We start from the raw sequence: 23,848 nt of genomic DNA, 5'->3' as shown, positions 1-23,848 counted from the left end.
GTGATTGAAGGGACACCCCCAGTGAAGGGCGGGCTCGTCGGCGGAGGCGACTCACGGGTCGCAGCCTATTAGTTTGCAGATTGAACACGCCGCCCTGGGGAGCGCAGGCGGCAGGTGAGTCCCAGCTCCTGCCCTTTCATTTCCGCCCTCCGCAGGCACGTTTGCCACTCTCCTCCCTCGCACCATCTGTGTGCCCAGCAGCCTTGTGTAAACACGAGGCATTAATTATTTAGAAGGGGAGTAAGCCACGTCTTGCATCACTGGAGGATTTGGAGTGACACAAAAACTGTGAACTGACATTTATTTCAGTGTAGACAGTGCTGACTTGTATTTTATTGATTTTGAGGTTTTCTTTTGTGTTTTTGCTGTTCTGTTTATAAGTCAACATCCGACAGCGCGTCACCTTCCCTTTACCTGCTTTGCCCTCTTTGTGTTTACTTTATTTCAGTTTTCGCATCAGCGCTGTTAAATCCCTAAAGGTTGACGCAGCGCTGTACACTAAAAGTTCGGTTGACACAGAGAAGTGTAAGGAACTAAAATGACCAATACACAGAAGTAAACATGAACAGAGGAGAGAGGTACTTAAAAAAACATCAGCGCGCGCTTCGTGCTGAAAGTAAAAAGCAGCAGGGGGAGGGGATAGAGAAGGGAGCCTGGGCCTGTTTCCCTTGCGGGAGCGAGCAAGCTAATTACAAACATATGTCCCGCAAGGGAATCGCCAAACGTGCACTCGTTGCCATTGAAAGCAATGCAACGCGTGCATGTTTTTGGGACACAAACTGAATCGATGGCTAAAGGTCCTTTTCCTAAGCAACGCATGCACGCTGCTTAGGCGAGACCTAAAAATATCAAAAGTTACTGGCTCTCTCATGTACTGCCACCTCTTCATTTCTTTTGTTCAGCCAGCTAATAACCACCTACCCATCTTACCCTCAGAGGGCTCATACCCCAAAAGAACTTGCCAAAGAAATGAATACCTGAAAACGTGGTCGCTGACACCTTCATATCTATATTACTCATAATGAACTTCACCACATCTTCACCACATCTTCACGCCTATCTATAAGAGCTGTTGTGTCATTATCCCTGCAAATCGCACCACCTCTTAGAAATTCAGACCAAGCACCCATGTAGGCATTTCTTGTGCTGACTGCATGGGAATTTTCTATTACGCCCATTATCTTCAGCTTGCTGACTCCCAAACCCCTTGAGGTACCTGTGTCTTCTGCAAAGCCGCTCCGGGTGCCAAACCACAAAATCTCTGCCACGTCGAACGAGACAAATCGTCTACAATGTTTTTGTTCGCACCTGGCACTTGGTGGGCTCTAAAAGTGATATTATGCATCAGACATCCGAACATAAACCTCTTAAGTAACTTCAGCAAACACTTCTCTTTTGCTTTTTGACCATTTAACAAATCTACAACTGTTTTATCAACTATATGAAAAGTCACGCTTTTGTTTTTCCAACTCCCTGCCCCAGACTGCAATGACCACAATCAATGGGAAAAATTCAAAGAAAGCAATACTCGTACCTACAACTTTCTATTGTGATGGCCACCTATCCGCACACCATCTACCACCTCAAAATATGCCAAAACCTTCAGAACCTGCAGCATGTGTAAATCTCTACCATCCAATTAAAATCCTCATCCAATGACCAAACTGAAACACCATTGAAACCACGCAAAAACATCTATCACACTTGAAAATCTGCTCTCAAATCAGCAGTAATCCTTACCTGTGATGCGGTAACTGCACTACTGCCATTGCAAAATCAATCCTGCGACAAAAGGCTTTACCAGCTCGCAATACTCTGTAAGTTAAGATGTCCTAACAACTGCTGTAATTGTCTCAACTACATTTTGTTGGCAAGTTCTGCATATTCCAATAAATTCACCATTTCTAGCACTTTCTGGATTGCTAATCTTGCCTCCATTTTAACTTTATCCAATTCAATGCCCCAAAACACCAAAGAAGTACTGGGGCCTTCCGTTTTTTCTGGAGCCAATCGAACACCCAATTCCTCCGCCAACCTCTGAAAAGATTGCAGTGCAGTCCCGCACTCTTAACATGCCACCTGACACAATGAACAGAAAATCATCTAAGAAATGGGTGACTAGCTTGTGTCCTGTCCTGAATGAAAAACACCATTGCAAAAAACAACTAAAGTTTCAAAGGGGTGCAAAGATAAGGCACATCCCATGGAGTTTCGTCTGAATACAAACTGTTCTGAAATTGAATGCCCAATAGAGAAAAATTATTGGCGTGAACAGGTATAAGTCTAAAAGCTGCCTTAATGATGCATTTCGCTAACTCAGCTCCATAACCCACCTTCTTTCCCAAGTCTATTGCAACATCCAAGGAAGCAAACTGTACCACACCATCCTTTTAGGCAATGAAATCATGTACAGATGAACCCTCTGGCCAAGAAAGGTGGTGAATCAAACTAAATTCTCCTGTCTGTTTCTTTGGAACTATGCCCAGTGGATACACTATCAAGTCTGGCAATGCCCAATAGCCAAATGAACCTGCCATTCTTCCCTCGTTGACCTCCTTCTCCAACTTCTCTTGAACCACTGATGGATGTTTTTGAGCCGATTTTAGATTGTCCGCAAACCTTCTAAACCTTGGACCTTGGTATCCAAGACAAAAACCTGTCGCAAAACCCATCTTAATGTCAATGCTTCTTCTCCATTGGGATAATTTGTCAACCATTCTGCCAAAATCTTCAACTTAATTTGAGTAAAAGCCCTTGTTGCCAGGCATGTAAGCTCCCCTTCCCCTGCCCTGACCAACCCCACTGAACGTTGATTGCTCCCCAAAACATTGCAGCACAGCATGTCACCCTCCACATTTTGCACATTCGCGCTTGTACTTACAGGCTTCCTGGGACAAAATCCTCTATTGAAACTCCAACAAGCTCCCAGGTTCATACCTTGACCTCTGCCCCTTTTTGGGTACTTCCACTGAACCCATAATTCATTATCAATCTCTCCCAAGAGTTTGTCTGGCTTTAAAACTATCCTTGTCCTGAACTCCTGATCATAATGTAGCCATGTGAAACCCTCAAATTCCACATGGGATTTTCTAATGTTGTCCATGTACTTAAAAATGGACACAGATCTCTCAGGAATTTGTTTACATAGATGAAAAATGCTGATGTTTATGTGTCAATGTTCGTTGGAACTTTTGGTCTCCTAGCAAATTCCCATGCCTCTTCTCTTAAACCTTCTTTTGATTGCAATTCCCTGTGGAGTAATTTATAAACATCCACAAAATCACCTTTCCAAATCTTCTCCTTTGCTGCATTAGATAAATGAGCCCCCAGAGGCATGGAAACTCCCATATAAGTTAATCTCTTAAGACCTTCCCTCTTTTCTCGTCATTTCCCCCCGCATTTTTTTCCCCTTCGTTTGTAACTTTCCCTTTTTCATCATTTGCTTTACCTTTTATTTTATCCACTTCTGTCTGTTTCTTGTCACTTTGAGATATAACCCCTTATCACTCACCATTATTTCACGTCAGTACCAATTCCTTTGTCTACAGTTGAAGTCCCCACTCCTACATCCACAGATGCTTTAACCTTGACCTTGTCTTTAACCCAATGCCAACTATTCCACCACTGTTCCTCACCTGGTCTTAGTCTAAATTCTTCTTGCCCCAAGCTCGTGCACTCCTTTCCCTGTAACTGGTTTCCACGGCCTTTCCCGCACTCCATTGGGTGCAGTCCCCAAGTTTTTATGTAAGACAACACTGGACAGAGAGATAGTAGTAGCCCATCCCACTCCTTTTTCTCTTGTGGTAACTACTTTTTTCTCTTTCCAAGGTCTTCCCACACCCCCATTCAAACGCTTCCAGTCAATTTCATGCAAACTAGCATCTTTGCAAGCTGTTGCCTCATCCCACACTGTTGGAATGGTTGCCCGGAACCTCTCCCTCACTTCGATCCGGACAGCCCAGGTTGTCTGGAACCTGGCTGGTTCACCTTTACCACAGTTGCCTTCTCTCTGTGGCGTGCACCCAACGTTGCCCTGCAAATCACCCAAAACTGTGGATTCTGTGATCCTGGGCCCTGACCTACCTACACCATAATCTGTGTGGCCAGACTCTCCATATTCTCTATCCATACCCATCTTCCTTTCTTCACCTTGTCTGAAACACAAGCAATATTTATTTTCTTCTTTAAAACTACGACCTGCTGCTCCAAATAGCTGTGTTCTTGTGAGCCTGCCTCCCGTGCCTCATGTATCATAGTTGCTACATCTACTTCTACTGGCTCTGCTGCAATTCTATGGCAGGACGGAGGCGAGGATTATGCATATCTTTCCTCACTTTATTTGCATAGCAGTTTAAAGAAAACGTAACAACACAATCATTAAACAAAGAATACACAGCCCATGAACCATAGAGGGAGTAGTCTCCAAGGCAACCATAGTCCATTCAGATCACAGTCCATAGTATATAATATTATGACGTCCCTGCCACCTCCTCTTTCTTCACTGCTCGTCAGTTAAGTGCATTCCTTACATTCTTGGCTTAATCTGACGTTGTCTTTGTTTGTATAGCGGTTTATTGTGCGCATTCTTTATATATTGGCTTGGTACTGTGTCATTATCCCGAGCGCGTTCTTCCCTCGCAGTGTCTCACGCTGTGCGCTCGTTGTGCGGTGAAATTCTGTCAGGCGCGTCTGACCCAAGCGAGGCAGCTCCATCGAGCGCTCCCGCCAGTCTTGACCCGCGTTTGGGAATCCGGTCACTTATTGTGTCCGCGTGATTCACGACCAACCCTCGCCTCAGTTTGACACCGCTACGCGGTGATTTCCCCACTATAACACGGTAGTGTCCCGCGCCACCTGGTGGCTGGATTTGGTACTACATGTCAGTTTCGTTTAACAGCTTCGGGGTAAGCCCAGCTGTTAGAGCACCGGCGAGGAGGCCGCCCTAGGATTTTCATAGGCGTCTTTTCTGTGCTCACACCCTCTGCTTGCATGTCTTCTTCAGAAGACCATTTTTACTCCTCCTACCAGGAAGTGGAGGAGGAATGGCCCCCCCAACAGCTCCCTCCAGAAGTAGATCAAGCCCTCTCTCAAGCTATTTCTAGGGCGCTGGCTCCTCTTAGGGATCGGGTGGATCAGTTAGCGAAATGCATCCCGGGGTGTTCAGTGACCCAAACCTGGCGGGGGCTGGTCCCAGTAGCTCCCAGATGGGGAATAAAAGGGCCGTTAAGCATAACGCGGGGCATTTGGAAGGATTTGATAGACTTACGGAAACCTTCCACAAGAGTGCGTGAACACTAAAACATGCACCCTACCGCTAGGAGGAGGAGCCCGGAGAAAGTTGCGACGCTGTCACCACTAATGCAGACCCCGATGGCGGTTTTCCCTTAGAGGGAGAGGGTGTATTGGAGGACAATTTCTCCTCCGATGAGGATAAGGACTCGGGCGTCCCTGGCGTCCAGAGTCCCGCTCCTCTCAATCCCTGGTTGGGGACGGGGTCCACTCGGACATGTTCGAGCCTACCCAGATTTATCATCCTAGTTTGGCAGAGTGGATCCCTGATGCCAAAGTGGCAGAGTACGTGGCGGGGAAAGTCCATCAACCCCTTGAAAGGGAGGTCAGGAATAGGATGAGGGGGAGAATGCCTCAGGCCCTTATTGAACGGGAAGGTGGCTCACACGCCAGAAATTGACGAGAAACTTATTTTTTCTTGAAGTATATGAGGGATCCTGTTAGACCTGGCATCTTTGGCTAGGTTACCCCTGACTTTTTGCCTCTACCTCCTGTATTTTTGATGCTATGCTGGATTTCGTTTTTGCTGGTTTAGATGCTTTGGGCACTTTGCCACTGCTGATCAGTGTCAAAGTGCAAGTGCTCCCTTGGTAAATTGTTATATTGATTGGTTATCCATGATTGGTATATTTGTTTCACCTGTTAGCCCCTAGTAAAGTGCACTGCGTGTGCCAGGGCTGGTGATTCAAATGCTACTAGTGGGCTGTAGCACTGATTGTGCCACCCACAGGAGTAGCGCTAAAATGATGTCTTAGGCCTGCTTGCAGTGCCTATGTGCAGTCCAGGACTGCCATGTCGACCTGGCCAGTGCACCCACTGACCAGGCCTTATCCTTCCCTTTCTGTACATGTCAGGCATCCCTATGGTGGCCCTAGGTACCCCCCTGGGCTGGGTGCAGTGTATCTGAAAGGTAGGGCATGTACTGAGGTGTGTAACATGCCCTGGTAGTGAATTACAGCCATTTTCGTTTTTCACTGCTGAGAGGCTATCTTGCCCATAGGATAGAATGGGGAAGGCTGTTTACATGCCTATCTTCCCATAAGGGCAAGATAGAAAATCCAAGTTTGGTATCTCTGTGTTCAGAATTTAATTATACATCTTTTTAGCAAGATGTTTTTTAAATTCACTGTGTGAGAATAGTACTTTTTCGAAAGTAGCTATTCTCCTGTTTAACCTTCCTGTGTGCCTGTGTGCTGGTTGGCTGACTGGTGTCATGTGATGGGCTAGGTGGCTCCAGAAGCCTGGATGAGTCAGCAGCAGGGTGAATAGGGAGATCTGCTTTAGATGGGTGGGAGGAGTAGTCCCTGGGTTTGAATAGGGCTGCCCCTGCCAGCACAAAGCTGGCTCCACCCCCTGCTGGCCAGGCTGAGGACTCTGCCTCTGCTGGCACAAAGAAGGCTCCACCTCCTGCTGAGCGTCTAACGACCCTGCCCCTCACTCTGAAAGGAACCAGGTGCTCCAGAGCAGAGCACACCCAGGAACCGGTTTGAGCAGGGGAATCCCCCCACTGGAACAAAGAGAGACAAAGACTTGGAGGGGTATAAGAAGAGGACCCCAGACACCTAAACTTTAGATCACTTTGGAACTAAGAAGACACCTCTGCCAAAGAGAAAGCTGAAAAGAACTGAAGAGGAGAAGACTGCCTGCTTGCTGTTTTGCTTTGCTGCCAAGGAGAGGGGAAGGACTTTGCTGTGTCCCCTTCTTTTGATTCTGATCTCCAAGGGCCTGAGAAGAGCTGGCTCCCTGTTAAGAAGTCCCAGGAACAAAAGGACTTCACCGCCAGCACCCCTGGAACTCTGCTGAAGGAGTTCTGACCTGCCTTGGAGTGCTTGCCCAGTCTTGGGGCCTCAGGAGGTCGTTTTGCTGTGTGTTGGGAGCTGGGAAGCAGAAGCGTGAAAAAGAGTAACTGGTACCCAACGCATCATCCGATTGTGTGTCGCAAGAACGAGAGTGCGAGGAGAATTTCATCGCGGCGTCATCGCAGCACCCGGAGTCCCCGCATCGCCGAGTGCGTCGAGCATCGTCCCGGTGCGAGAAGATTCCTGACGCTGCGAGGGTCGTCGCAGAACCAGTTTGCGGGCCGCACCACTGCCGGTGCGTGAAAAGTATCCAGTCGCTGCGTGCGTCGACGCAGAGTCCCGTTCCGTGGCGCATCGAGAGTTGCGGCGCCGGAAGTCAACGCTGCGCCGCGCATCGTGCCACATCGAAGAGTGTCGCATCAAACCTGTGCGTGAAGCTTCCCCCTAAGAAACCTACGCAACGAAAGCCAAAGTCATCGCATCCTCCCCCTACAGATTACATTATTTTTCTAAAACTGGTGTGGAGTAAATCTGTGGTGTTTTCACTGTGTTGCTGTGAGTGTTGGTACAAATACTTTACACATTGCCTTTGATAGCCTAGACTGCTCAGGCCAAGCTACCTAGAGGGTGAGCAGGGGTTATCTTAACAGTGTATCCCCCTTTCCCTGACTAGAAGCAAGGGTCCCTACTTGGACAGTGGTACCTACCCTGCCAACTAGAGACCCCCAGATCTAACAGATCCCAAGAAAGGAATTGATAGGTCTTGGAGAAATTGTCAAGACAAGCTCTTGGACTTGGTAGGGCCCTTGACCCAGATTATTCAATTGGCGGAGCGCTGCAAGGAGTCAGGATCCCCTTTGTCCACAGATATTGTGGCTGGCTGGGCGCAACGCGCTATTTGCCTGATAGGCAACGCAAATTGTGCCCTAGCAGTGGAAAGGAGACGGTCCCTTCTTATTAAGATCAATCCTAAGTTAGGGGACTTGGCCACCTCTGAAGCGGGGCCCATAGCTCAGGGTAAGCTCTTCGGGGAGCCTTTTGTTAAGGAGCTGAATACATTTGTGACCACTTTTTCAGCCCTGGATAAGGCGCAGGCCTCCATAAAAAAGATATTCCCAGGGCGGGTTTTTATCAGGACCGGACGAGGTAGGGGTCGCTCCTCTGGTCACGTCCACCAGCAAGGCCCCTCCAACAGAGGTCAGCGGAGAAATAATGGCTGGAACGACGGCCGCCAAGGAACCTTCTATCCCAGCAGAGGTTCCGGGAGAGGAAAAGGACGAGGCACCAGAGGAGGCGCCAATGCTCCGGGAGGACCCTCTGGTAGGGATTACCCTTTCTTCCCCTCAAGATCTGGGGGGGAGGCTTCTTCTCTTCTCGCACAATTGGGGGAAAATAATGACAGACATATGGGTGTTACAGACTGTAAGGGGATTCCACATAGAATTCTACGGGACCCCCACACAGGTGGTGCGTCTGCGCCCCCTGGTGTTTTCGGCAGAGGAGGAGAGCCTGATAGAATCCGAAATTTTGGAACTCTTAAGGAAAGGAGCTATTTGCAGGTCGATACTTCATCCAAACGGTTTCCTCAGTAACCTGTTTCTAGTACAGAAGAAAGATGAGGGTTTCAGACCTGTAATCAATTTGAGGGAATTCAACGAGTGGCTGGTCTATCGCCACTTCAAAATGGAGGGGATACACTTACTGCGGGACATCCTTCTACCGGGGAACTGGATGGTCAGACTCGATCTGAAGGATGCGTACCTAACAGTTCCCATTTTCCCTCCTCACAGGAGATTTCTTCAATTCGCCTGGAAACACCAGGTTTTCGAGTTTCGGACCCTGCCATTCGGACTCTCTTCCGCCCCGTGGTGCTTCACAAAGCTATTGTGCCCGGTCGTGGGGATGCTCCGCGAACGGGGAGTACGAATGATCATCTACTTGGACGATATCCTTATCATGGATCAGTCTTTGGTACATCTCTCCTACAACGTGAACATGACTATTGCGTTGTTACAGGACCTGGGTTTTGTCATCAACGCACGGAAGTCGGAGCTGTGCCCAGCGAAGCAGATGGGCTTCCTGGGCTTCCTCATAGATTAAGTCTCAGCCTCCCTGAGCTTGCCAGCGGTAAAGGTGAACACGATGCCGAAGGAACTCGTTCAGAATTTCACTGAGGAAATTGGCCAGGATCGTGGGTCTTCTATCCTCATTGATCCACGCCATTTTCCCAGGTCCACTACACTACAGGGCCCTTCAGAGACTAAAAGCTCAACATCTACGGAGGGAACTTACCTACTCATAGATTATCTCCCTCACAGAGGAAGCCAGGACGGAGCTTCGATGGTGGATCGAACACATGGCAGCCTGGAATGGGCGTGCGATCTTCGGATCGACAACGGACCTGGTGATAGAGTCGGATGCCAGCAGACTAGGCTGGGGAGCCCATTGTGGAGAAATCTCTCTGGGGGCAGATGGTCGGAGGAGGAGTTGCAACTGCACGTCAATTGTCTGGAGTTACTGGCGGGATCCTTTGCGGTGAGATCCCTTACCAAGGACGGGGTTTCGAGTTGTATCTTGTTGAGGATGGACAACATCTCGGCGGTACAATACATCAATCGCCTGGGAGGCCCCCGCTCTCGGGTTTTGGCCAACCTGGTAAAGGATTTCTGGCACTATTGCCTCCAGAGACAGATCTCGGTGACAGCGGAATACCTTCTCGGACTGCAGATCACGGTTTCGGATTGGAACTCCAGGAACTTCTCCGATTACAGCAACTGGCGGCTAGATCGGGCAGTCTTCTTGGCTTTGATGGACAGATGGGATCCTTGCAGTCTTGACCTCTTTGTCTCACGTCTGAACCGTCAACTTCCGCGGTTCGTGAGCTGGAGACCGGATCCGGAAGCTTCAGCAGTGGACTCTTTTATCCAGGACTGGTCAAAGGAACATCCATATGCGTTTTCCCCCATCATGATGATATCCAGAGTAGCTGCTCAGGTTCGCCGTCAGACAGAGTCCATAGTCTTGGTCACACTGATTTGGAGGGCGCAAGCTTGCTTCCCGACATTGATGGAACTGTCATGGGATTGTCCAATATGGTTGTCCTCATTCCCATCCATTCTCACGAATCCCCAAGGGGACCTTCATCCTCTCGTGCTCTAGGGACACTTGCATCTCATGGCATGGAAGAATTCAGGGGACGCTGGAAAGACGAGCAACTTTCAGCAGACGCTGCAAACCTCATCCAGCAGGCATGGGCATCAGGTACAGTCAAGCGGTATCACTCGGCTAGGAGAGGATGGCATCGTTGGTGTCTGGAGAGACACGTGGATCCCATGGGGCAGGAGTTATACACATTCTGAATTTCTTAGCGCAGTTGTCCCATGAGGGTCTGGCTTATTGAACGATTCATTATTTTCGCTCAGCCATCTCTGCAGGGCATTGTGAGATTGACGGTAAACCAGCGGGTGAACATTCCTGGGTTTGTAAGTTGATGCGAGGCATCCGACTTTCTAAACCTCCAGAGCCTAGATATTCGAGGCTGTGGGACGTTAATCACGTTCTGAGACTTCTCTTGAGTTGGCAAGATAACCAATATGTCCCAGAAGGAGTTGTCAGCTAAACTAGCCATCCTTCTATGCCTCATATCTTGTAAATGAGTTTCTGATGTCAGGGCTCTGGACATCACAGCACGGGTTTTTACCCCAGAAGGGGTCACTTTTTCTATATCTCGACGAACGAAGACCAATACCAGGTCAGTATCTTATCCGTCTTTTCCGGAACACCCTAAGTTGTGTGTGGTCAGGTGCATTAAAGCATACGAGGAGATGACCTCTGTGATCTGTCCTCCCGGGGAGAGACAATTGCTTATCGCCATGCAGAAGCCTTTCAGGGCGGTTTCCTCTCCTTCCATTGCCAGGTGGGTACGTTGGATTATGTCAGAGGCCGGTGTGGATGTGCAGAAATTCGGTGCACATTCCACTAGAGGTGTTATGGCGTCAAAAGCCATTCAGGTAGGTGGTAGACTGGAGGATATTATGAATGCGGCTGACTGGTCGTCTGATTCTACCTTCAAAAAGTTTTACTTTAAACCCATTTCGGAGATGGCATCCCTGGTCGTAAGTAAGCTTTGAACATTCATAATCCTCGCCTCCGTCCTGCCACAGAAAGAAAACTTTCCTAGCTAACAAGAAGGAAAGTTTCAATTCTATTAAGGACTAGGAGGCGAGGATTATCCCTCCCTGAGATTCTTTTTTCAATCTCTTCCCTCCCTGGAGTCTTTCGTTTTCAGTAAGTAGTGACTTAAGAAAAATTTGTTGAGATATTGTGAATGTCATTGCAATATGATACTGTGCTTCTCAATAAGTTGTTAATTTCATGTTCTCTGGTTGAGGAAATGTCAATTTCATTGAATCTTCAAACTGTCGAAAAATTTGTTTTCTACATAGTGTCCTTTATTCGTGATGAATGTAAAGTTTTCAGTCTACTGAAGAACGGGATTACGGAAGTGTTTCTGTGTTTTCAGGAAATGACCAAAAGTTTGAATGAAGCATTGGCCCAGCTTAACCTCCTCCAGTGAAAAAGAGGAAGCGGAAGGGACGTCATGATATTATATACTATGGACTGTGATCTGATTGGACTATGGTTGCCTTGGAGACTACCCCCTCTATGGTTCATGGGCTGTGTAGTCTTTGTTTAATGATTGTGTTGTTACGTTTTCTTGAAACTGCTATGCAAATAAAGTGAGGAAAGATATTCTTGATCCTCGCCTCCTAGTCCTTAATACAATTGAAACTTTCCTTCTCGTTAGCTAGGAAATGTTTCATTCCACTGTCTCCCCCAGCCGTGACAGCCTTAAATTGTTCATATACTACGTTTTCAACTTTGGAAGTAATTGGCATTGTTTGCCCCGTTTCAAATAATGGCGCAGCCCTTCCCCCCGACTGTAGAAGTCCTTCTACAGTTTCACTGTTTCTCCTTCTGCGAGTGCTCAAATTGCCGATGTCAAACAAGCACACTGCTGTCCCCTGCCGCACCTTTGACAGCACCGCACCATGTGCTGGAGGCGCTGATGCTGCACGTGCCTTCCCCCTCGGAGCCTGGATTTTCTCATTTCCCTGCATGACGCTGGATGACCGGGGGCCATGCTGGCCTCGCAAGCACGCTCTGCCTCTCCCCCTTCGCAAGGAAGCACAATGAGTCGTGTGCTCCTCGGTAAGTCCGCTTGGCAGAAATTGGTCAGCCACGCTTATTCCTGTATTTTTATTAGGGAAAGTCACCTCATCTTGCGCTTTTATTTTGGGTTTCAGCAGCGAACAGGCAAGCACAGCGGCAGCAACCCCACTTGCTGATGACCTTTTTGGCCTTGCAAGACCCACCCAAGCCTGTGGCAACACATTAGGCTGAAAAAGATCCTCCCACCCTGCATCACAAGGGAAAAAACGATTACAACGCAGTCATTACAATGCACTACCTTTACAACGCAGTCATTACAAAGCAGCTGCCTTTACATGGCATGCCATTACAACGCATGCCATTACAACGTATGTCACTACAATGCATGCCATTACAACAAATACCATTACAACACATGCCATTACAACGCATTATAAGATAAGTAATGGGGATTTTTTAGTTTTAGGGTGGGTATGGGTTTTGGGGTACATGGGGATAGTATTTTTACCCCTACACTATCCAACACTTACCCTACTGTTGCACTCAATGGAGTGGGAATAGTAATTTTTACCCCTACACTATACAACACTTCCCTACTGTTGCACTCACTGGAGTGGGAATAGTAATTTTTACCCCTACACTATCCAACACTTACCCTACTCTTGCCCTAAAAGTATTATGCATTGTAATGGTATGCGTTGTAATGGTATGTGTTGTAATGGAATACGTTGTAAATGCAGTTTCTAAAAATGCGTTGTGATGGCATGCTTTGTAAAATCATGCGTTGTAATTGATGTTGTGATGTAAAAACCACATTGTAAAGGCATGCGTTGTAATTGTTTGCGTTGTAACGTCATATATTTCATCATAAAGCTTCTTCAACATCTCCATCACTATTTTTGACTTACCTTCCATATCCAAATACACTACTCCCACTTCTAATTCACAGCCAAATTATAGCCTGATAAAAGTGGACGAAAAACTAGAAGCCTGCCTCCAGGACCACATGGACTAACTGGGGATGCCCCTAAGGTGACAAGAGATCCTAAGTGTTACTTAAATCCCACCCTGACCTTAACTAACCTATGAAAAACACCAGTGGTCTGGAACACGCCACTTGCCTGAAGAACCCCGGGGGTGGATATCCTCTGGATGCCACCACTGGGACGTCCATTCTAAAACGACTTCAGAGCATTTCTGAAACACCCAAAAGATGTTGTATCTCACCATAAAAAGGGCTCAACAGAGCCACGGGATACATCATACTTGCCAAATTCTTTTTAAAATGCTATAATGTGCGAGGAGGGGATCAGGACCCTGGAAGGGACAAGCTCCTGTCAAGAACTGACTGAGAAGCACTTTAGCCTCCCACCAACTTTCCCCATCCCCAAAAATACGAAAGCTTCCACTCACATGCCCTAATTGATATTTGTTCGGAGCCTCCAAAGACAAGCTAAAAACCCTCTGAGTGTGAAGTTTCCACCTCACTTTCCCTGTGTGATATTGCTGGACCCCGGGGGAAGTGAGGGTCGAAGACCAGTCTTCTCCCGGGGTACTTCGTGCCATATACCACAAGGACACGGACAAGGTAGGGTGTTAAAGATAGTAGGGAAAGGGGAGGGAGTAGGCAGGGCTATAAAGGTGTCAGGAGAGGAGTATCCGTCCTCTTCCTGACACCAAGCACCACAGGGAGGGAAGAGTTAAGAAAAGTCAGTGCCATTAATTAAGTACGGTTTCATTAGACGTTAGGGCCTACCTGGCTCCGTGGTCGGCGTCAAGCGGCGATGGTGGATCACGACAGCGAGGTGGTCCATGCCGTGTTACTCGTGCTGGGCAGGGCAGGCCGGGCAGACCTGCTACGGCCCGGCGTCCTGGATCAGGCGTGGGTGGGCATGTTTTGGCTGACGCACTCCGTATTGGGTGTCGTAGGGGAGGGGGGGTGCTGCCAGCACTACCGAGTGCAGGCGCTGGTCTACATAGCCTGATAAATGAGCCCCCAGGGGGAAGTGGGCTCTCGATGGAGCAGTGATGAATTGGGATACAAAGATCTAGATGGGCTGGGGCCCAGGTTGAGATACATATGACAGAGGCCCCAGTTAACAAGGGTGGCCTGGGGTTAGGAGGCCACGTTGAGTGTGGGAGGGGGCACACCCACCCCCCTGCTATGCAGATGCGAAGGGTTGGATTTAGAGGCACCAATCAAAGAGCAGCGCCACATTATACAGGAAACAGAGGAGAGAAGGTCCAGGATGTGCGAGACCAGGGAGCAGGCTACTGCTGACTCACCTGGGGGGGGGGGCAAGCAGGAGAGAAGGGGAAGGAGGGGAGAGAGGCGGGTGGGCAGGTAGTTGGGGGCCAGTGGGTCTGGGTTTCTGACAGTGAGACCCCCGAGAAGGTGAAAGGGACAGCCTGCACAGCGGTGAGGCCCAGTGGTGCACAGGACCCCTAGGTTGGTGCAGTCTGGAGGAGGAGGGAGGGAGACCGGCGGGCAAGGCCGGTAGAAAGGTGGCGATGCCAGCAGGGTGCAAGATAGCCCTGGGACATTGGCACGAAGCAAAGCAGCAGGGGGGTCTGCGGCAGCCTACCCTGCGGCGAGGGCTCGTGCAGTTAGAACAGCAGCGAAGCACTGCTCCAGGCGGAAGGAAACAACTGTAAAACGAAAGAAGAGAGTGGAGCATGAGTCTGTGTGTGTTGCGTTTAAGAGTGAGGCTGAGCTGGTGCTGGATTACGAGGATGAGAGCGACGGATGGGAAGAAGTCGAAGTACGCGATGATGATGAGGAGATCGCGGGTGCTCTGGGGCAGCGGAGAAGGCAACTGGGAAAATTGGTGTTTTACAGGTGGCAAGTGCGGCCAAGGAGAAGGTGAAACCCATGGGACAGCGGAGTAACAGCAGCCGGGGCAAAAACAAAGTGGTTCCTAGCGGGTTCTCTGGTAATGAGGAGTGGTGGACGGCATGGGAACGAAAGGCCTGCCGGTCTGTGGGAGTGGGTGATGGGGTAGTAAGGGATTCGGGGGCAGCAAAAACAGGTGCAGCTGCGGCGCCTGCGGTGGAAAAGAGGAAAAACAGCACCAGGTCTTTATTGGGTGCCGGTATCCAGATGGACACTACTGAAGGGCCTTAGGGAAAGAGGAGAAAACGGATGACAATCATCACAAAAAATTACAGTACATGGGACTGGCAATGCCATTAGGATCACATCTGTTGGACAAAACGAAAAATAGAATTTTGAAACACAAATACGTTGATGTGTTCAAACTATTCCAGAGGGAGATACAGTCCAAGGAGGGCTTTAAAGATGAGGAGTAGGAGTTGATGAGGAGGCAGAGGGTGCCCATTAACATGGAGACCTGGACCTCCGCTTTCTTAATTTATGCTAGCATTTACTGTGAGCGGCATCTGGATAGTGCAATCGCATTATTGAAATACATGGATATTATACGTAAGGCACAAATGCATTTTGTTTCCCGACCCCAGTTATACAGTTAGTTTTTCCAGTTCAGCAATATCCCAACCCCCCTCATGGAATGACACAGATCCGGACGCTCGCAACACGTGGCCAAACAGTGTTGTGGGGTACATGCACCCTCACTTAGTTGTGTCGGCCTTGCTTAGTACACCCCGACAGACACAGACCCCGATCATCACACACCGATACTGAGACATGGCAATAAATACACCACATACTGATATTACCATCCTCACCCTTAACGTTAGGGGGCTTCACACTCCGAGCATGAGGTATGCAGTGTACTCATATGCAAAGCGTCACAATGCTCAGATAACTTTCCTACAGGAGACGCATCTCATTGCAAAGGAGTTGGGGAAACTACAGGCTAAATGGCGGGGTACCATATGCGCCATGACCTATTCCGCGTATGCATGCGGGGCACTGATCCGGGTTCGACCGGAAACCCCCTTCCAGGAATTCCGGAGGGTGGTGGATAAAGACGGTAGATATACGCTGGTAGAGGGCCTCTTAGACGGGCAGGCAGTACTCCTTGGTAGCATATATGCCCCCAATGTAGAACAGGACAAATTTTGGGATCACGTCACCGGGATCTTAGCCCCTTTTGCCTCTATTCCCTGGATTTTGGGTGGAGACTATAATTGCACGCTCGATCTAAACCTAGACCGCTCTCACCCCCCTCCGGTGCACTCTCCGGCCCCCAGGCAAACCGACAGATTTTGGGCCTGGCTCGCACACTGGGCACTTACTGACGCGTGGCGAATGCGTCACCCACAGACCCGGTTGTACTCCTTCCATTCCATCCCGCATAATCTGCCTGTCCGTCTCGACAGATTCTTATGCTCAGCAGCAATACTGCCCAAAATTACCCACACAGACTACATGGGCAGGGTCATTTCTGATCTCGATGCCCACATCCTCCGACTCAACTGGCGACCCCCACACCCCCCGTCCCTACCTGGCACTTGCCACGGGATTGTCTCTCTGACCACGTCTTTAGGCATGAACAGGAGCGTAGCATTCAAGACTATTTTACACACAATGCAGGTACAGCTTCCTCGGCATTAGTGGAATGGGACACATTTAAAGTAGTGGCCCAAGGAGAATGCATGAAACAAATAACAGGGGTCATGCGCGTGTTGGAACAGGCGCTTACCAAGGCTGAGCAACACCTCGCTGCTATCACTAAGCGGGACATCACATCCGAGGAAGAGACACAGCGCTTAGCCAAAGCAAAAACAGATTATCAAGCCGCTTGCGCAGATCTCCGCCGGTACAATTTTAGATCGTACGCAACTCGGATGCATAAAGAAAGGGACAAAACGGACACATTATTGGCGTGGCTGGCCAAGCAAGACACTGATATCAAACCCATCACCGAAATACTGGACTCCCAGGGTACACTGGTGCGCTCCCAAGCCAAGATTCTTGGGGCTTTTTACGGCTACTACGCGGGGATATACAATGACCCAGCCTCAACTCCACAAGCCGTAGTGGATCGTTTTCTCGATCCCCTGACTATACCAAAAATCACAAGGACAGATAGGGAGGCCCTAGAAACGATGATAACAGTGACAGATGTGACCCGTGCCTTACACGCCCTAGCCCATAATAAGGCGCCGGGATTAGATGGGCTCCCACTAGAATATTACACGACTTTTTCTGTACAACTGGTCCCTCGATTTGTAGAGATGCTCACGACTGCGCTTGAGAAGGGAGAACTACCGAGATCTATGAGAGAGTCAGTACTCGTGACTTTCTTAAAGCCGCATCGGGATCCGCAGCAAATGGCCTCCTATCGCCCTATATCACTACTCTCCGCTGACTGCAAACTCCTCGGGAAGATACTGGCAGATAGGTACACACAAATTATTAGTTCCCTGGTCCATCCGGACCAGTGTGGATTTATCCCCGGTAGACGCACATCCCAGAACATACGCCGCATATTCCACGTCCAAGACCAGGTGAAAGGGATATATCCCCGGTCGGCCTGTCTCATCCTAGACCTCGAGAAGGCATTTGATTCCCTCACTTGGCAGTACCTTTTCACGGTCCTACAGCGGGTGGACATTGGCCCCACCCTCATCGCTTATACACAACTCTTATACACTAAACTCACCTCACGGGTTCTCTTGGGATGCTATATCTCGGCAGAATTCGCGGTTCGGAGGGGCACGAGGCAGGGATGTCCGCTGTCCCCCTTACTTTTTGCCCTGGCAGTCGAGCCCCTGGCCATACGGCTTCACCAGGAGGGAGCGCGCTGGGGCACCGTGCATAGTGTCTCTATGTACGCTGACGATCTCTTAATATACGTGCGAGACATCACAGAATACTTGACCCCCCTTTGGGCGACATTGACAGAATTCGCAGCAGCCTCTGGGTTGAGGGTGAATTGGGATAAATCCACGATATACCCGCTGCATCCGGGCCTACCCCCTCAGGAGGTTAGACTGGGTAGTCAACGAGTGCCTTGGAGCGCGGATGCACCCCGGTATCTCGGGATCCGCCTGTATCATTCCTCAACCGATATTTTTTAGGGTAACCACAGTAGGGCATTGGCGGGCATTAGAGCCGCATTCGGATTTTGGAAAAGCCTTCCGCTGGCCCCAATAGGCCGAGTGGCTTTAGCCAAAATGATAATGGTTCCACGATTATTATACTACTTTACCAATCTACCAGTGATCCCACCTAGAACCTTCTTTCGGGATCTGGATTCGCTCCTCAGCGCGTTAATTTTGGGCTCTACCAGACATAGAATAGCACTGAAAAAACTACAATTACCCACTACACAGGGTGGCCTAGGCGCTCCCTCCTTCGAAGCCTACTTCTTAGCGGCACAACTACAGTGGCTCTCCCACTGGACGGCGGACAGGTACACGGAGGAAACGCACACCATAATGGGTCGGGTACCCGTTTCGGAGATCCGTCGTCTATTGTTCCCTGGCACCAAACCGAAACATACATATCCCCTACAGGTGGTAGTGGCACGAAGGTGCATGCAAAAAATACACCGCATGTCCTCAGAGACACCCTTGTATTCCCCTCTACTCCCATTAATTGGGTGGCCCAAGCGGGAACACTATTACACAAACAATATGCTCACCACATGGACATCCTGTGGCATCACCGAGATGGAGTCCCTTTTTGAGGACGGACAGCTTAGACCATTCCGAAGTCTCATGGACGACTATGATCTTCCCCCAGGGCAATTCCTGCTTCACCGCCAACTACTAGATAGTTACCGGCCGTACCAGGACCTCTCGAGGGGGGAACCACACACACATCCAGTTATTCACGCGATTTTACATATGGGAGCGGGTCGACATCTAACCACATGGCTCTATAAGGCCATACGAGAGCTGACCAATCAACCGCTAGTGACCCTACGTGCCATTTGGGAGACTGAAATTGGGCGCGCACTTCACGAGAAGGAATGGGAGAGGGCCCTGGAATACCCCAAGAAGGTATCCAGAAATGCACGCTTTAAAAACATACAATTTTACATACTCCATAGAGCTTATTTGACACCAGCACGCCTCCACCGATTCTACCCAGACACGCAGTTCCCTTGCCCCAGATGCCGATCACAGGATGCAAATTTCCAACACATGTTTTGGAGTTGCCCCATAATCCGATCTTTTTGGCAGCACATCCATACTGCTCTAGGGGACCTCACAGGGATCACATGCATGAGCACATGGGAAGCCAGCGCCCTAGGTACCTTCCGCACACACAAACAATACAAGGTGCAGACTCGCTTTCTCTCCCTGACGGTGTTGTTAGCCAAACGGAGCATCGCCATGCACTGGCGTTCCCCCACCGGTCCCCCACTCATGGCTTGGGTGGGAGCTACACACAAATGGGCGGCAGCGGAGGAGGAAACGTTGCGGGAGGAGGAGGTGAGAGGGATCCGCAAGCACCCCATATCAATGGATTGGGCCCTGTTGTTACATCGCTTTAAGCAACTAACCCCCGGCGAAGACCCAAACGGTGACACACCTACACTACCAGTCCTGCAAACGCAGTCTTAGATCCTGACCGACCAACTCCTTCATACGCTGGGGACATGATCACATTCAAGGCAGCGTTATGGCGCATACCGCCACTCTTGCCGGTCGAGCCTAAGAGTCGGTTCAATCGCAAATCATCGGTGCGTCACACCCACACGATTGTCCGAGCATCAGTCTGGGAGGCCCGGACGTGAAATTCCATACTCATCCCCTAGTTTTTCCTGTGTTATACCCCAGTTCGCGTGACATATTCACTACAAGGGTCCATAGGGTTCACAAATTGTTTTTTAAGTTATCCTTCTGTCTTCGACAAATGATATGTGATGCCGGATACTGTAATATACGATCCAATTGATTGAAAGATCTGTCTGCTGTTCATCACAATAAACCTGAAAATTTCAATAAAAATATGTTACAAAAAAAAAAAAAAAGGCACAGAGGCATTTTGGGCGGTATGCCTGGCTGAGATACGATGAGGAATTTAGGGCTAGGGTCAGCATAAACCCAGAAAAACCGTGGGGCGAGGTAGATTCGGAGCTCTGGATGCAGTGGATGTCATCCACCCAGTCCTCGGCATCCACTCATACGGCCAGCAGCTTGCCAGTGACCTGTCAGTCCTTTCAGTCATGTCACACTCCACAGGAAGCGTGGAGACCTGGTTTTTCACCAAAACCAGCAGGACCCACCACGGGGGCATGCTGGAATTTTAACAAAGGATTTTGCTCCAGGCAGCCATGTAAGTTCAAACATGAATGCTCCAAGTGCGGGGGATGGCATCCAATCACGCAGTGCTTTACTTTGGCCACCCTGGCGGAACAGTAAAGGGCATCCAGAGAAAGGGGGCAGTCTGGGCCACCCCCAGTTAGGGTGAAGGCAATGGGTCCGTGCCTCTCAATTTACCCCGACAAGGAGGCGGCATTGCGATTACCGTGGGGTGTCATCGAGGGGTTTCGGGTGGGATACCAGGGTATAAGGGGGTGGAGATGGGTGGATAACCTGAAGTCAGCAAATGAACTGCCGCGGGTGGTGGCAACTAAACTAGAAAAGGAGGTTGAGGAGGGTGAAATTGCTGGTACATTCACGGATTGGCAGCTGGAGTACCTTTCACCTTTGGGTGTGGTGTCAAAAAAGGAGCCAGGAGAGTTCAGGAGGATTCACCGCCTATCTTGGCCAGAAGTGGGGTCAGTCAATGATTTCATTACGGAGGAGGACTCCAGGGTGCTGTACGCCTCAGTGGATGATGCTCTTTGCTTGGTGCAGGTGTGTGGTCAGGGAGAGGAAATGGCAAAGTGTGATGTCAAATCTGCCTTTTGCTTACTGTCCATCCACCCAGTAGGTTTTTTGCTGCTGGATATGCAATTTGAGGGTGCCATCTATATGGACAAAGTCCTGCCAATCGGCTGTCTCATTTCCTGCGCACTATTTGAAATGTTCTGTACGTTTTTACAGTGGGTATTCCAAAACAGCAGTGGTCACCGGGGGGTGTCTCATTACCTGGACGATTTTTTGTTCATAGGGAAGGGAGCCTCCGGGTATTGTGCATGGGCGTTACACCATTTTGAAGGCCTAACACAGGCCTTTGGGGTGCCGCTGGCACCGGAGAAGATGGCTGGGCCCAGTTGCAGACTGAGTTTTTGGGAAATCGAGCATGACTCGGTGCACTGGGTGGCTCGGCTGCCTAAAGAAAAGGTAGAGGACATCTAGGCTTTTCTGCTGCAGGTGGTGGGTGAAAGGAAGATTGAGTTGAGAGCTGTGCAGAAGCTGCTGGGCTTCCTGAATTTTGCATGCAGGGTGGTGAGAGCAGGGAGAACATTTTGCAGGCGCCTGGGCATGGTCATGTCATGGGCAGTGTTGCCGCACCACAGGGTGAGTATTTTGTTGGGGGTCAGAGCAGATTTGGGAGTGTGGCAGAAGTTCTTGGTTGAATTTGATGCAGCGCGACGAAAACCAACCCTTTACAAACGTCACCCAACCCAGGAAAACTCACACACCACTTATTCATTGGTGGGGCCCATAACACCGAAAACACACATTCATTCAGTGTTCCGGATAAGTGACAAGCTGACGAGCTGCAAGACAACACGGGGTACCTTATTACTATTATTTCTCTAATTAATATCTATATACCTTATATACATTTAACTCTAGAGTTTTCCCGATTTAAAAATCAAGGTACTCCGTTATTATGGGTCGATGGACCAACTAGTAGGAATCAGTTGAAAGCGATCAAGTCCAGCTCAATCACAATTAAACCTTTAACTTTTATAGATCATAACTTTAATTCTAATAACCACCGACTCAGTTTGAGTTAGCATGACATTTTATCTAGATTCATTGAATAAGTAAAATGTATTAGACAATCTATAATCATTAATTTCACAAGTTTTTCAAGTAAAGATTCAGAAAGAAACAGAAAATACTCATTACCCTTGGCCTTAGGGCGATGACGAGAATGGTTCACCGGAGCATGAACCGCAGATCATAGGATAGATTCCTAAACTGACTGACTGTCCCTCTAACCTCCTCGGACGTATTCCCTCCCAGGATTGAACCCCGCAACGGTCTCGTTCCTTTCTCCCATCAAAGTTTGAAGTTCAGAATTTGTCAAAGTCTTTTCAGCATCAGGGAGATAAATCGTCTAACAGACAGCGTGTCGTGTTGAATAGAAAACAAGCAAGTGCCACAACGTCATCATAAGCACCAAACTTTATACCCTTTCACTAACTTGCTATACCCATAATTGAAACTTTTTAGGGGATGTGATTAATTTCCATTGGTCCATTGGAGGGGTGGTGATGGTCACCTCATTGTCCTCCTTGCCTAAACCGGTTCCGTAAAGTACATATTCATGCATCCTTGTGACTTGTCATGTTCCACCATTTGTAACAACTGTTATTATTAATAAATGCTGCAGTCCAAATTCTTCCATCCATTCCCAGGCTCTTGTATAAAGAAATCTTGGCATCCACTCTTGTCCCAGGCCAGTGCGGACTTGACATCTCTTACTCCAGGCATAGTCCACACTTGTGACTATAACTTCCATACTGCTCATGCGGAGGGCCTTCTTGATCACACGTGATCACATCTCTCGGCAGCGGCCATTTTCTCAGCGAGGCCTAGCAGGCCTGAACGGAACTAATGTGAAAACAACATAGCAGAAATTAGACATAGAAAAGAAACCCTTCTGTTTACCACCCACCATTCTAATAACCCGTGTTAGGTGTTACCTAGCATAAGCGACATTTAAAGCCATTTTACTTACCATCTGCATTCTTTGCCACAATATATTTAACTACACATGTTATACATGCAATTTTACTTCTATTTTCTACACAAAGCACAAAGCTATGTTAGTTTAATTTCACATCTGTAAGTAAATTAGATTTTGCATATGCCGGTTAGTTTTCCCGCGTGCAGAGTCTAATTAAAGGTGCATTGATTGATTAGTATATTCGTTCAAACAATTAGTAAAATTAAGGTTATGAGGTCAGTAATTTTGAAGGGGGTACAAAAAAAATTGTATTTTCCCCTGCTCCATCAATTCCCCCCTTTGGTGATTTTTAATATCACCACAAAAACCATCTCTACCAATTTATCCTTTTTATTTCGTTAGTTCAAACAATTGTATTCTTTACATTCTGTCTCTTAGTTTTGTTGTACATTTCCCGTTCCCTTTCTTTATTTTTCTCATTTTGTCTTTTTACCCTATTTGCTCCTTTTCTTTTTCTAATACATACACATGCTAATTTCAATATCAAAGTCATTAATATAACTATTGTCACTGGTTTTAATATTTTCCCAACTAATGAACTACCTACTTCTGTGAACCATTTCTTTACTGAGGAAAAACTCTTACCAAGTTTCTCCCAAGCACCATCAACCTCCAGTGGGGTAATTTCTTAATGCAATTTAGTAATATTCTTTATATACTTTTGTATATTCTGACTTTTATCGGGAATGTAAGTGCAACAATGTTGTACTTTCAGCATTCCACAGACTCCTCCCTCTTTTGCCAAAAGAATATCAAGAGCAAGTCGATTTTGCATCACCATAGCTCTCATGGCAACCATCTCGGTATTTACCATCAAGAACCCTCCAGCAGTATTCGT

This window comes from Triturus cristatus, chromosome 9, assembly GCF_964204655.1.
Source record: "Triturus cristatus chromosome 9, aTriCri1.1, whole genome shotgun sequence".
NCBI classification, from domain to species: domain Eukaryota; kingdom Metazoa; phylum Chordata; class Amphibia; order Caudata; family Salamandridae; genus Triturus; species Triturus cristatus.
Note: the sequence above shows the minus strand (reverse complement) of the source record.